This window comes from Mauremys reevesii, linkage group 9 (assembly GCF_016161935.1).
Source record: "Mauremys reevesii isolate NIE-2019 linkage group 9, ASM1616193v1, whole genome shotgun sequence".
NCBI classification, from domain to species: Eukaryota; Metazoa; Chordata; order Testudines; family Geoemydidae; genus Mauremys; species Mauremys reevesii.
This window is the reverse complement of record NC_052631.1, coordinates 34,282,304-34,298,054: the sequence shown is the minus strand read 5'-3', so window position 1 is coordinate 34,298,054 and position 15,751 is coordinate 34,282,304. Positions and strand designations below refer to the sequence as shown.

Below are 15,751 nucleotides of genomic sequence, written 5' to 3'. Positions count from 1 at the left end.
AAACTATGCTCTAAAATTGAAGAGTGTATCAATAATAAAAATATCAAATGAGCCTTCCAGGTTGTAAAAGATCTGATGAAGGAAAAATGGACCAAAGCTAACTCAATTCAAGACAAAGAAGGGAACAGTCTTACAGAAGAAAAGAACATCATCAACAGGTGGACAAACTACTGCTCTGATCTATACAACCGCCAGACAAATGGAGATCCTAGTGTCCTAGAAGCCCAGATTCAACACAGGAGGATGACTTTCCAATACTGCATGAAGAAGTGGAGACAGTTGTGAAATCATTCAAGAATGGAAAGGCTACAGGTATTGACAACATCCCAGCTGAACGGAGGAGAAATAGTAATAAATGTACTCACCAAGATCTGCAACAAGATCTGGCAGACCAGTGAGTGGCCCTCCACGTGGACACAGTCACTAATCATCACTCTGCCAAAGAAAGGCAACATGCAATTGTGTCAAAATTACTGGACCATAAACTTAATTAGCCATCCCAGCAAAGTGATGTTGAAAGTCATATTGAACAGATTGAAGCCACAAGCAGAGAATATCATCACTACAGAACAGGCTGGCTTTCATACCGGAAGTACCACCACAGAACAGATTTTCAACCTTCATGTTCTATGTGAGAAGTACTTACGACACCCGCAGGACATCTACCACGTCTTTGTTGACTTCAAGAAGGCGTTTGACGGAGTACAGCACGAAGCTCTCTGGGCAGCCATGAAGAAGTACAATGTTGGTTGTAAGCTTATTCTTTCCATTAAACAACTGTACGCCAAGGCCAGCAGTGTAGGTCTCAATGGCACAATAGGAGAGTGGTTTCGCACCACTGTTGGAGCCTGGCAAGGCTGCCTTCTTTTGCCCACTCTGTTCAACATCTACTTGGAGTGCATGACGACTGATGCCCTGGAAGATCACATATGCAGAGTCGGCACTGGGGGGTGAACAATCTCAAATCTTTGGTACGCTGATGACATTGATGGCCTGGCAGGCAGCAAAGATGAACTTGCCAACCTTGTGAAACAATTGAATGAAACCTCTGCAAAATACGGCATGGAAATCAGTACAGAGAAAACCAAGCTAATGACAAACAAACGTGATAGGATCAGCTCACATATCACTGTCAATGGACAAAAGCTGGAGACAGTGAAACAGTTCAAGTATTTGGGGGCAACCATCATTGATGAAGGATCAAAGGTAGAAATACTGGCAAGAACTGTGCAAACAGCAGCGGCAAAGCTAAAGCCAACTGGAGGAATAAGAACATCTCCCTAGAATCCAAACAAACTGCTGCATGCACTGGTCATCTCCATTTTTCTGTATGCCTGAGAGACATGGATCCTTACAACAGAACTTGAATGGAAAATACAGGTAGAAGAGATGAGATACTTCCGTAAAATCCTGGGCCTCTCCTACTTCGACTATGTCACTAATGAAAAGGTCCACAACATCATCACCGAATGCGCGGGTCATATGAAGACATCCTGATGAAAAAGCGCAAACTGAAGTGGTACAGCCATGTAACAAGATTGGGCCTATCCAAGATCATCCTCCAAGGGACAGGGGAAGAGAAGAAGAGGTAGACAGAAGAAGAGAGGGATTGGAAACATAAATGAGTGGACAAGAATGGATTTCGCAGAGACTCAAGCACTCACACACAATTGTCAGGGGTGGAGACAATTGGTTGATTGCTCATCAGTGATGGTGCCCCAATGACCAATGCAGTTATGGGAGTGGTGATAATGACGACGACGACGGACGACTCTTCCTTACTTCATATAGTGTTCTTCCCCCTCCTACTATTTCACGCCTTCAGCTAAATTCCCCCATTTCATCTCACATGCAGTTTCTTCATTCTGCCAGTGGGAAATGCAGGACTCTCTCTCTACCCTATTTGCTGGAAGTCTGATCTCTACCTTCTGCACTAACAAATCAGAAGGTATTCTGCTGAGCAGTTTTCAAGTAGATGTTGCTGGCAGACCTTGTCTTCAGAAGTTCAAAAAAGCTGTGTACTTAACTTGAGTTACTTAAAGACTATGGCCTTACTTTGACCATGTGACAGCTACAAGCCATCTTGTAATCACTAAGATTTTTACCTCAAGTTTGCTAACTCGAGTTAAGAACAGACCTTTCTTCCTAGTGAAGACAGCTGCAGAGAATACGCTTAAAGAAAATGAAAGCTATCATTTTAGCCATTTCAGGAGAAGGGAAATGGTGCAGAACACGAGATGAAAAGGGTTGTGGGGGTGAAGGGGAGATGAAATTTAAGGAGTGCAAGATGTAGAAAAGAAGGCAAAGGATGGGGTGTGAAATGGAGTAGCAGATGGCTACACGAAAGAGAGAAGATAAATGGGGCAGTGGGCATTGTGATAGAGTGGAATTTATCTGTATCCAATTGTGAACACTTTTTTTTTTTTTTACACTATGATCTCCATTTTGTATTATGTGCTGATCACGTCTCAACTTGCTCAAGAAAAACCAAGGTGGGTAAGGCAACCTTTTTTTTTGGATCAACTTCTGTTGGTGAAAAAGACAAGACCTGAAAAAGAGCTCTGCATAGCTCAAAAGCTTGTCTCTATCACCAACAGAAGTTGATCCAATAAATGGACCACCTCACCCACTTTGTTTCTCCAATACCCTAGGACCAACACAGCTAGGACACCACTGCAAACCTGTGCAAGTCAAGCCTACTAAGGTACATTACAGATAGCCATCCTGCCCATGAAAGGGGCTTGACATCCCACTGAAGGATCACTGACTATCAATCAAGACATTAGTGTGGGGCTATCAACTTTGAAAGTCTCAACTACTGGCCCACCCCCTGGAACAATCCTTTTTTCTATACAGGTGAGGCAAGACTGACAGGGGAGGGGACTGGAGCCTTGCAGTTGAGCACATACAGGGGCTGCTCTAGCTGTAAGCAAACTACACAGTAGTTTATGGTGGCAGATTTAGCCCAGTCACCCTCCATGAGTGGCACTGCATCCCATGTACCAGGTCACAATGTCACTCCCCCACTTCCCATCATGTCAGAGGGGTGGCAGCGCTAAATCTGCCACTCTAGGCTTATGGGGGTGGGGTAGGGGGTGTACATTGAAGTTTCAGCTAGGGCCGTGGATTGTCTTGTGCAGCCTCTGAGTGTATGGCATAAGGAGACAGACTTTATCTAAGAAGGAGAGTTGCTCTGAAGCAGGATGCCAACCATTGCCATACGTAAGCAGAACATGCAGGACAGAGGGCATAAATGCTGATTAACTTCAGCCTTACAGATGGGGTGAGACCCCTGGGGAGGGTGCATCCCAGGATTTTTGTTATTTTTCAAGTTTCAGAGTGGTAGCCGTGTTAGTCTGTATCAGCAAAAAGAACGGGGAGTACTTGTGGCACCTCAGAGACTAACAAATTTATTTGGGCGTAAGTTTTCATGGGCTAAAACCCACTTCATCGGATGCATGCAGTGGAAAATACAGTAGGAAGATATATATACACACACACAGAGAACATGAAAAAAATGGGTGTTGCCATACCAACTCTAACAAGACTAATCAATTAAAGTGGGCTATTATCAACAGGAGAAAAAAAACCTTTTGTAGTGATAATCAGGACGGCCCATTTCAAAGAGTTGACAAGAAGGTGAGAGTAACAGTAGGGGAAAAATTAGCATGGGGAAACAGTTTTTACTTTGTGTAATGACCCATCCACTCCCAGTGTTTATTCAAGCCTAATTTAATGGTGTCCAGTTTGCAAATTAATTCCAATTCTGCAGTTTCTCGTTGGAGTCTGGTTTTAAAGTTTTTGTGTTGCAGAACTGCGACTTTGAGGTCTGTAATTGAGTGACCAGGGAGGTTGAAGTGTTCTCCCACTGGTTTTTGAATGTTATGATTCTTGACATCTGATCTGTGTCCATTTATTCTTTTGCATAGAGACTGTCTGGTTTGGCCAATGTACATGGCAGAGGGGCACCACAAACACTGTTCACAAAACAATCACTCCATTATCTGACCTCTAAGCCCCCATCCTCAAAGGGAATCTACAAAACAACATCTTCAAGAGACAAGCCTGGGAACTTACATTCATAACTTTGCTAGACAATAAAAATCCTGGTCTAAGGCTATGTCTATACCAGTGGCTCTCAAACTATTGTACTGGTGACCCCTTTCACACAGCAAGCCTCTGAGTGCAACCCCCCCACAATAAATTAAAAATACTTTTTTATATATTTAACAACATTATAAATGCTGGAGGCAAAGCGGGATTTGGGGTGGAGGTTGACAGTTCGCGACCCCCCATGTAATAACCTTGCGATCCCCTGAGGGGTCCCGACCCCCAGTTTAGGAACCCCTGGTTCTACAGCTTAGGTCGGCAGAATTTGTGTCACTCAGGGACGTAAATAAACCACCACCTCCCTTGAGCAACATAAAATTACACCGACAAAAAGTACTGGAGTGGACAAGCTTCTCCTGCTGACATAGCTTCTGCCGCTCGCGGAGGTGGTTTTATTATGCTGATGGGAGAACTCTCTCCCATCGGCATAGAGCGTCTTCACCAGACGTGCTGCACCAATGCAGCTGCAGCGCTGTACGTGTAGATATGCCCTTAATAAAGGCAGTGAATTTATTGCTTATTACAACTGTTAGTGGGTTACAAACTCCCCCTTTTTTGTCCTTTTCTGTTGAGGTGTTAACAAGCCACTTCACCTTGAATAGTCTTATAGAACCTGTGAATTACTTATTCTAAACAATCTGTTCGACTTTGTATTTAGCGATGGCCTTTCCCATACCTAAAGAGCAGCTCTGTGTAGCTCAAAAGCTTCTCTTTCACCAACACAAGCTGGCCCAATAAAAGGTGTTACATCACCAACCTTGTCTCAAATATCATGGGACCAACATGGCTATAGCACTAGTGCAAAGGAACACTTAAGAATTAACCAGTTTAAATTCAGCCTTAGGGTCTGTCTACTCAGTGAAAAATCAGCACAAAATCCAAACCAATCAGTTCAGTCAGCAAGAGAAGGCTAGGACAGGTTAGGGATAGGAAAGTGAGGGGGCGACAGCCAGCAAACATCAATATAGGAGGGAGTGACAATTACAGGTCATATGTGTATGCTTCATCTATAAGGAGCAGAAAACAAGTCAGTTTTCTGGGCTGTTGTAGAAAGATGTTTTAAAAAAATGCAATTAATCAGGTTGCGAATGGAAAGAGATGCTGCAGGGAACCTCTTACTTTATTATGGAAGTTCAACAGACAGAAGATTGAACACAGCTGACTTAGCTCAAAAACTGCATTTCTAGTTTATCATTTTTACCTTTCCAATTTTGAAAAAGAAATTATTGTCCATCAATGGGTTGAGTAACAGGAAAGTGAGTTGCAGCCTGCAGATTGTAGGTTTCTTTTTCTTATAAAATGGGAACCACAGGAGAGTGTGTGTCCCTGTGGAAAAATGTTACATTTTTAGTGAAGTTCTTGTTGGCTTTTTGCCCCCGTTTAATAAAAACACAATGTGTTTTGGATCCCTTTGCCCTCTCTACAGGCTTTTTTAATAATAATCCAGGCTGAGCGTTTAACTAAAGCACCATTCCAACCAAAATGAAGGGAATATTTTTTCCACCCAGGAAGAAAAGACAAGTAATAAAGGCTCCCATAAAGTCAGAGAATGCAGACTCCGACTAGATTTGGTTCATCCAGCTCACCTTGAAACCTTTTATAATGCTGCTCTAATACTCCCAGCAACTTAGACTACCTCTGGTGTTCCTTACATAAGAATAGTGATGGTACCCATCCTCTTTTTCCCTCCCCAAAAATCACAACTTGCAGCATAGAGTACAAATATCTGATAACATGATGATACACATTTGGTAATAGTTTCAATGTTCATTGCACAAAGTGTTTGCTGCTGCTCTAAAACTCTCACAGAAATTGATCAAGACAGCCAAAGCAGTAACTGGTTATTGTAGAAGTTGCACTGTTTGCTGAAACTGAAGGACATGAGAGATGCTGGGCATCCTCAGTTCCCACAGAAGATCAAGATATCTGCTCTCAAGTTCATAGAAGTTAAGGATGCTGAGTGCCTTCCAGGACTGGGCCCACAATCTAGAGAATCCAAAGTAGTAAACCTGCTAGTAACAATCCCTTTTTACTCTCTTCCATTTAAACTGAATGTTGAATGTTAACTTTGAAGAGCAAAAGTTGGATCAGTGTTTATTTTCATCATCTTACTCAATGTAAACTACTCCTCATCCCAGTCGGCTTTATTTTATTTTTTTTAAATTATGATACACTGGGTGGGATTTTAAAAAGCACTTAGCAATGTCCTAATTGTCCCCAATAAAAATGGTAGCATTGGTAAAAATTGGTAAAATTGCTATTAACGTCAATGAGAGCAGTTAGCCAAATGCTGAGCTTTCTGAAAAATCCCATCTTTTATTTTTATGCCAAAGGTTTTTAAAAATCTTAAATGCATTATAAAAATATTTATTTTGGGAACTACTATAAATCTGACCCTATTGTACATCTCCAAACATAGGGAACAGAAAAAAGTGTATTGCATTTTTTTTTAAATACACTACCAACTCAACATATTTTGCATCCTGATTTTTTTAATGAAAAAACCCACGAAGATGTCAAAAGTCTTTTCTCAAAAAAAAAATCTTATTTGATCGATTTTAAAACTACACAATTTGATGGTTAAAATACTGCAGTTAAGTTTTAAGTGGTCTGTCAAAATAAGTGCCATTTACAGTTGAAAGTGCAAAATTACTAATAATTGGAAGACATTACCTTGCATGGTCTTCATGACGCAATTCATTTCTCAAAAGGAATTTCTTACAAAAGAAATGAAGCAATATTCTTTTGATGTCGTTAGGAGCTGAACAATCCCACCAATACTATTAACAATTTGAACTGCTCTCTCTCCAGGGGGAAAAAGTAGGTAACCTACCTGCCTCTTGATATATTAACACAACCTCAGAATTGTAGCTAGTTTCAACACGCAATTAACCCTGACTGAACTTACAAAGATACACTGAGGCTTCCCGTATATTGGTATGACCACCATAGCAAAGATAAAAGGTTTTCTAGCATCCAATATGACTATCACAGAGCTCAATTTTCAATGGTCACTTGTGCCATCTTTCTGCAACTCTGCTAACAATTCATATGCTGTTTACAAAGTGAAGGCATTCTCTTCATTGGTTTAAACAAGAAGAGTGGGACCTATATATAAAACTGATGTCTCAGCACCAGTTTTATTAGTATGAAGCATCTCCAGGGCCAGTGTAAGGGAGAGGCAAAATTCACAGATATCAAAGACAACTTTTATTAAGTAATATTATTGTTTCCTAACATAAAATGAATGCTAGACAACTTAGGAGGAATTTTAAAACATAAAAAGTGTAGTTACACTTAGCAAGTCTTATTTGTCCAAGGATAAGTGAACTGGCAGGCATTACAGTGAGACAGAAATGTTTTCCTAACAGCACCTTAAAGAACTATGTGCCTACAGCCACATCTACAGAAGCCCTGTGCTGACCATTCTGGATTTTTGTATGTATAACAATTCATGTATGTCCACCTTAAAACTAAGCCTGCAAAATTCTGCTTAGCTGTGGCCATTTCTATTGATGAACATGTATGAGGAGTGCAGAACCTGACTGTGGTGGAGAGAGACTGGGTATGTCTACACAGCAAAGAAAAAACCGTCAGCTGGCCTACTGCCAGCTGATTTGGGCTAGCAGGGCTCAGGCTGTGGTGCTGTCTCATTGCTGTTCAGACTTCCGGGATCGGGCTGGCTCTAGGACCCTGCGGGGTAAGAGGGTCCCAGGGCTCCAGTCTGAGCCTTGAAGTCTACACAGCACTGAAACAGTCCCACCGACCAAGCCTGAGTCAGCGGGCATGGGCCAGCCATGGGTTTCTCTTTGCTCTGTGAAAGGAAAATATACAGCAGTCTCTGGAGTGGGTAACCTGGCCACCGGACCACAGCACCATTCTTCCTGGTCCCCCTGGTGTTTTGCCTGTCCAAATGAAGTGGTTAGCCTATACAGCACTACTTGAAGTGCTGAAGGAACAAGTGCTTTACTGACTGTAGAAGGAACACTTTCTCTAGTGTCCAACAAGAGGACACTAAGGATCAACAATGATAATGAAGGAGCAACTGGGAGGCAGAACAGAAGAATGAACAGACATCCAGGAAAGCAGGACAAAAAAATTGTACAAAATAGATTAGAACCAACAAGAAAAAACACAAAGTTGCCAAAAAATGGGGGGAGGGGGGAGAAATTGGGACACAAGAAATAGACAAAACATCCATTCAGCCAATTACCACATTATGCTGTATATCTAGTACAACACATTACATTTCTGTTAAAAGAGCTCGCTGTGCCTTACGGCAAGTGGTTCTGCCCAGCAGAAAAAATGTAATTCAAGAAAATACAGAATTAAAAGGAGAGAGTGAGAAGTCCTCCATGAAAAAACTGCAACAGAGAGATGAGGTACTAGCTCAGACAAACCTATAAAAGAAAATAAAGCAGTCATTTGACCATAAGCCAGAGTCCTCCTAAGAGTGACTCCATTAAAGAGGTGAGTTTAGCTGACTGATTAAAAGATCATCTTGATGTCAAGAAAACACAGATCACATGCAAATGATGTATTTGGAGCACTTAAAATAAATCTATGCCATTTAAACCCATAACATTGTTTTTTATACGAATATTCTTGATGCATTCCTGACGTATACTTCCAGTAATCTGCACTCAGTTTGCCCTTCCCTGAAGACCTAGCAGTGCTTAGTGTTAGTAATTCTCATGTACTCAATCATCAATATCCACATACATTACAATTTTGCACATGAAAATATATTAACTGATTTTTCACAGGTGATCATTTGTGTATTCTCCATTTGACACCTGGGACCTGATTCTCAGAAGGGCTGGGCACTCATAACTGCACTAAGCCCATGGAAGTTATGGAAATTTTGATAAGGCAGTGTGGTCTGGAGGTATAAGAACAGTATTCAAAGTCAGGTGATCCTTAAATCTAATCTTGGCTCTTTTACTGATTTCTTGTTGGTCTTACACATGTCACTTATCCCTTCTGTCTCAGGTTCCCCCATCTGTAAAATAGATATTATACTACTTCACATCTACCTTCCATGATTGTAGTGAGGTTTACTCAGTCAATGTCTGAACAGTGCTTTGAACATATGAATTATAAAAATGCTAAGTGTTCTGAAAAAAGAAACATCAGGCTCTGGATGTCTCAAGTTAGGACAGTCACTACAGTACCTCTAATTAGCAGAAACTTTTGCAAGTTTTAGCTTTTATCTCCCTATGCCTCAGTTTCTTGCGTGTAACAGGAGGACAACAGTCTATCTCACAGGGGAGTTTGACTATAAATTCATTAATATTTGTGAGGTTCAGATACTACAGTGATGAGTGCCACAGAAATGTCTGCATGGCCATTAATAATTCCATATTCAGTGCAGGCTTTGGATGGTGTGCAATAAATAAGACAAAGGCATAAATTAACCCTTGAGGATAAGAGAGAAAAAAAAATGAATAACTGCTTCATTCCCTGAACACCATCCATCCTGCACACTGGACTAGGCAGGGTCCTGTGAAAAAATTGTGTGACCATGCAGTTAGAGACTATCACAATGTATATGCAAAAAGGGGCAGAATTAAGGTTGTTCAGACAACCTTAAATCTGATTTTCCTAACTTTCAAGTGCTACACTTTGCAACCTAAATAATGTTCTTTTAAAAGATTTAAAAAAAAAAAAAAAAGAGAGAAAATGTACATGTACACACACAACCTTCCAAAACCTACGTTTTTCATTATAAAGCATATGGTGGCAAGAAGAAGGTAATAACACAGATGCCTGGAAAAAAAAAGAAACAATTTTTACAGTGCTCTTCAAAGCATCTTGTTCTTAGTAGAGGGAAGTTACTTTGGGCTATACTTAAAACAGGATTTCTAGTTTAAAAAAAGAAGTTCAACAAGTTGATGACAATTACAGCAAACTGAATCTTTACTATAAGTGCAAGAGCTTGGAAGGGCAGATATATGCCACCCCCAGATTTAACTATCAAGATATTTTGGACTTCAATGGGATTAACCTCAAAAGAAGCACTGAGCAATTTAATCAGCTCTCAGTGCAAGGGCTAAATTAGCTGGTGAACCTGTTAGACACTGTAATACTTATTTATATTAGGATTATGCTTTCAAAACAATTGTTGTCATTCTAGTTGTTCTCTGAAGAGGTGTAGTAGGAAAATAAGAGCTAGACAGTGATTGAAGAAAAGAAAAATAGTCAATGCTAGTCCAAAACAATAAGGCAAATAAGGAGTGTGACACTGCACCCCATATTCTTCATACTGATATTATTATATGATTATAGCATAATTATGATGTATTTTATGCAAAATAAGTCATGTGAGGTGTCATTGGAAAAGTTATAATTTGCTGAATGTGATTATCCTATTTGTATGCATGTATCATTTTTGTATTTGAAGTTATGAATATTGACAATGTATCTGTATTTCAAATGTAGTTACACCTGGGTAATGCCCACTAGACAAGATGCTTTCAGTCTAGATAGTAGGCGAGGTAGGGCCTATTCAGGGCAATAGGCCATTAGGAAAAACAATAGGCCTTAGGAGAAGCTTCCTGAGAACACTCCAAAGAGCCTGTAAGTAATGGCTGCTATGGACTTTACAAGGACATGTGACCAGGCCACACGATTCTGGACTCCATATTGGGATGTCAGTATTTTTCCCACAAACTTGTCTGGGAACCAAGTTTTGAAACAAAGGGCTCCTGCCATATGCTAAAGCTATACAAGGTAGTGAGTGATATCATCTGTGGTTCTTCACTCCCACACAAGATGACTCATGGAAACACCTGAGGAACAAAGACTGAACTGGGGGAAGTGCTGGACCAAGGCTAAAGTGATTTCTAGCCTGTGTATGAAACACCTGAGGATTCCAAGCTGTAAAACAAGTGCAGCTTGGCCCTTAAGGATCTGCAGGCTGCTTGTATCATTTCTCAGGGTGAGAATCTGCTAATTCATATCCAATCTATTTAGTATATTAAGCTTAGTTTGCATTTTTTATTTAATTTATTAGGTAATCTGCTTTGATCAGTTTTATATCATTTATAATCACTTAAAATCTCTCTTTTGTAGTTAATAAACTTGTTTTTGTTTTAATCTATACCAGTGAGCTTTGACTGGAGTGCTTGCAGTAAATCTCTGCTTGGTTACCACAAGTGTGCATTGTTCTCTTCACATGAGGGAGAGGTGGACCAGGTATTAAACCCATATACTGGCCAGATTTGACCAGGGCAGGACGGTACTGTTCTGGGGTCCCAGATTGGGAAGCTGGTGGTTAGAGAGCCTGCGTGTAACAGCAGCTGTGTGTGTCCCTACCTGTATGTATGCTGGTGAAAGTGTAGGCTGGAGGGCTTTGCAGCTTGTCACAGCAGTACAGTGTGAGAGGAAGCCCAAGCTGGTGGGTTAGGGGGCGCAGAGGTACTCCAGTTCCAGGTGGCACCCCAGGGGGAACGCTTCACACAGAGTTTCCATTAGGTCAGTTCTCAAATTTCACTGCACCACGACCTGCTTCTGACAACAAAAATTACTACATGACCTCAAGCCGGGGGGCAAAGCCTGAGCACCACCACCCCGGGGTGAAGCCCTCAGACTTCAGTCCCAGGAGGTGGGGGTCGGTCTTTGGCCCTGGGCCCCAGAAAGTTTAACGCCAGCTCTGGTGACCCCATTAAAATGGGGTTGTGACCCTCTTTGGGGTCCCGATCCACAGATTGAGAACCGTTATACTAGGTGGACACAGAAAGAAGCATCTAGCATGACCCGGGGTGCTGATTTGGATACAGCTGTGAATAAAATTAAGAGTAATTATGAAAGATAGATTAAATAAAAAACAGCCCTCTGTTTCTGTTTCTTTACAATTTCATTCAGTGAAAATATAAAAGCCTGAAATATTGCTGTAATCAGGGCCCTACCAAATTCATGGTCCATTTTGGTCAATTTCACGGTTATAGGATTTTTAAAATAGTAAATTCCATGATTTCACGTATTTAAATCTGAAATTCCATGGTGCTGCAATGGTAGGGGTCCTGACCCAAAAAGTTGTGGGGGGTGGGGGGAGAAATGGGAGGCGGGGGTGGTCTGCTCTGCTGCTAGTCGGCTGCTGCCTTCAGAGCTGGATGCCTGGCCAACAGTCACATCTCTCTGGCCATTCAGTTCTGAAGGGAGCACAGAAGGGTAGCAATCCCGCAACCCCACTAAAATAACCTTGCAACTTCCCCGCAACTCCCTTTTGGGTCAGGATCCCCAATTTGAGAAACACTGGTCTCCCCCGTAAAATCTGCATAGTAATCGGGTAAAAGTCCATTAAAGATTTCATGGGGGGAGACCAGATTTCACTATCTGTGACGAGTTTTTCATAGCCATGAATTTGGTAGGGCCCTAGCTATAATTTAAAGGCACTAACATAATAAATGGACGTATGTTCACTGAACTAATACTTAGAGACATTAAAACTAAGATTTTAAGTGAAAAATTGTTGAACAGCTACATTAATAACCTGTTATAATTTTAACAAATCTAATGATGTGAGAATAATATTTTGTTTGCATAATTGTACCTAAAATAATTGAAGCTGATACTCAAACTGGATTTTGAGAATGAGTAAGATATTTTAATTCAGTAATTAAAAGATTTTGTAATTATTTTTAACTTATAGTAAGTTAAGCCATTTGATACACAACATGGAAATGGCTTAAAATAACTTCACTAAATGTGTAAATAAATAACCAATACCATGTTGTAGTAGCCAATTATGTAAGACACTGATCTTTTTGGTCACACTTAACATTAAGGGTATATTAATAGTTTATAGAGGCTTAATAAATGGATTAGTAGAGGTTATCAGCATGTTACAGGCACGCTTGTAAGTAGGGCCCTACCAAATTCACAGCCATGAAAAACGCGTAACGGACCGTGAAAACTGGTCTTTTGTGTGCTTTTACCCTATACTATACAGATTTCACAGGGGAGGCCAGCGTTTCTCAAATAGAGGGTCCTGACCCAAAAGGGAGTTTCAGGGGGATCATAAGGTTATTTTAAGGGGTCACAGTATTGCCACGCTTACTTCTGCATTGCCTTCCCAACCAGCAGCCACTGCTCTCCAGCTGCCCAGCTCTGAAGGCACCACCAGCAGCAGTGCAGAAGAAAGCAACCCCCTTATAATAACCTTGCAACCCCCACCCCCCCACACACACAACTCCTTTTTTGGGTCATGACCCCTACAATTACAACACTGTGAAGTTTCAGATTTAAACAGCTGAAATCATAAAATTTACGATTTTTAAAATCCTATGACCGTGAAATTGACCAAAATGGACCGTTAATTTATTGCTCTATTTATAAAGGTTTATAAGCACATCAGTAGCAAGTGTTACAGATGACTAAGTCATGAATATAAGTAACCAATTTTCTTGTTTGATTCTATACCAATTACACTAGAAGTTCCATAGTGCACATTGACATACTACAGCAAGTCAGTGCATGGTAAGATAATGCAGTGCAGACATATACCCTGGCTTGTTATGTACCAAGTGACTCTGTATACAAGCCCCCAATGATTAATAGATATCATTGATGCCATACCTAAGCCTCTCTAGAAAGCAATTCATTTACATTAGCCGTTATCCTTGATATATAAATTAATTCAAAATTACTCAAAATAAACATTGTAGCAGAAACAAAGATAACCTTTCTGCAATGTTTATATTTTTAAAATATTTGTTTGACTAGCATAAGAATATCAACAGTTTCCCAAAGCAGTGACACAAAATAATGGGATAAAACTATTAGTAACTCACACCAGTATTAAAAAAATAAATTCCATTTACAGTTATCACTATGTACTTATAAAGAATAAGGAGGGAGATTTATGGAATTGAGATTACCAAAAAAATCCACAAAAGTAGTTTTTCCCCCCCAACTAAATAACAGGATCTGCAACTCAGATTCACACTTACTAACTTACACGTTACTCATCACAGAAGACGTAGTTTTGTGGCAGCAGACACCAACACCAAGTCAAGATTTCAAGGTAGCCACAGATTTAATTTCTTTTAAATTCCTTTTGATTTAAGAATTTTACCTAGGTGCAACAGGAGAGCAGTAGGGACCTGCAAATCATACTCTCACAATGATGAGAAAGCTAAAGTACAATCTGAAAAATAGCGAGACCCCAGACTGACTGAGCCAAGCCTCTGAAATCACATTAAAAAAAAAAAGTCCAGATTGATGGGGTTTCATCTATAGTAGTGCACAAAGGGTCAGAGGGGAACATGCTACATTTTAAAACACACACTAACAAACATTTGCCAAAAAGAGCGGCATCAACACACTGTATACATCTAATACAGAGGGCCAATGCTGGCCACACTGAAATAAATGTCTGAACTTTCATTAACTTCAGTAGGAGCAGGATTCTAGTCCATAGAGCAGGAGGTCGGCAACCTTTCAGAAGCGGTGTGCCAAGCCTTCATTTATTCACACTAATTTAAGGTTTTGCGTGCCAGTAATACATTTTAACATTTTTAGAAGGTCTCTTCCTATAAATCTATAATATATAACTAAACTATTGTTGTATGTAAAGTAAATAAGGTTTTTAAAGTGCTTAAGAAGATTCTTTTAAAATTAAATTAAAATGCAGAGCCCCCCCCCCCCCCAGGCAGTGTGAGTGACACTGAAAATCAGCTCGTGTGCCGAAGGTTGCCATAGAGTAAGTCAATGAAGTTGCAGATTGGTTTCTAAATGGGACCATTACAAATTATTCACGGGAAAAATGCACTTCTTCACTTCCTCCAAGACGACAGCTTGTGCTCTCGAACAATCAGCCCTGACCTTCCATCTAGATATTTAGATGAGCATGGAATCTCACCTTGTGAAAGCAGAGGGTTTCTTAAGCCTTATTGTAATAATTAGTTTCATTTTGTTCTAGTAACACACAGGAGTGCAATACTGCATGTCTGCTCTCAGAGATGCAGCAAGAGACTACCAACTCATTTCTGCAGTTTTGTTGGTAATCCTTGGTTTCCCTACCAACCATGGATGTGCATTGTTCTGTAAGTGAAATTCTGGCTCCACTGAAATCAATGAGACCATAATTTCACACAATATATCTAAATGGAAATTGCACCTATGTTGCATTTTACAACTTCAATACACTGTGCAGTCATTAGCTAATTAATTCAAATTACAATCCCATGAAGTACATAGGCATTATCACTAGGCTACTTTAGGTGAAACTGTGGCAGAAATGTGCAGTGACCTGCCCCAAACTACACAACACATCATCAGCAAGATTGGGATTAGAATTTAGGATTTTGTGATTGCCAACTACACTCATTCCTCCTTTGCTTTCCAATGTTTGGTTGTGCCCCTCCCCCCAACCCAGACAGGCTGGGTGGTCTGCTGCAGTGAGTTAGCGGGTGGAGGTGGCACTCCCTCTCCAAGCCCTTCCACACAGAACCATTCACCTCCCTGAATGTTCCCCCACACGTGTGTGTGTGTGGGGGGGTGTGCGCACGTGCACACACGCACACCCCACAGTTTGAAAACCTCTGTACTAAACAAAATGCGTTGTTCGCCATTACAGGATTTTTCTCACGTACCTCCGATGAGAGCTTGTGAACCCACACCCCAGTTCAAAAAAAAC

At 40.7% G+C, this 15,751-nt stretch overlaps 1 protein-coding gene across 8 annotated transcripts in view; it reads right to left on the bottom strand.

The window, feature by feature from the left end:
* IRS1 (insulin receptor substrate 1) overlaps positions 1 to 15,751 on the bottom strand; it is an 84,856-nt gene that overhangs the window by 12,395 nt on the left and 56,710 nt on the right. For 6 of the 8 annotated variants that reach the window (XR_005584818.1, XR_005584814.1, XR_005584813.1 and 3 more), the window contains one exon: positions 5,312 to 5,436. The exons of the other annotated variants lie outside the window; for them this stretch is intronic. The gene's annotated coding sequence lies outside the window, so the exon portion shown is untranslated. The remainder of the gene's footprint in view (positions 1 to 5,311; positions 5,437 to 15,751) is intronic. 8 annotated transcript variants of the gene reach the window in all.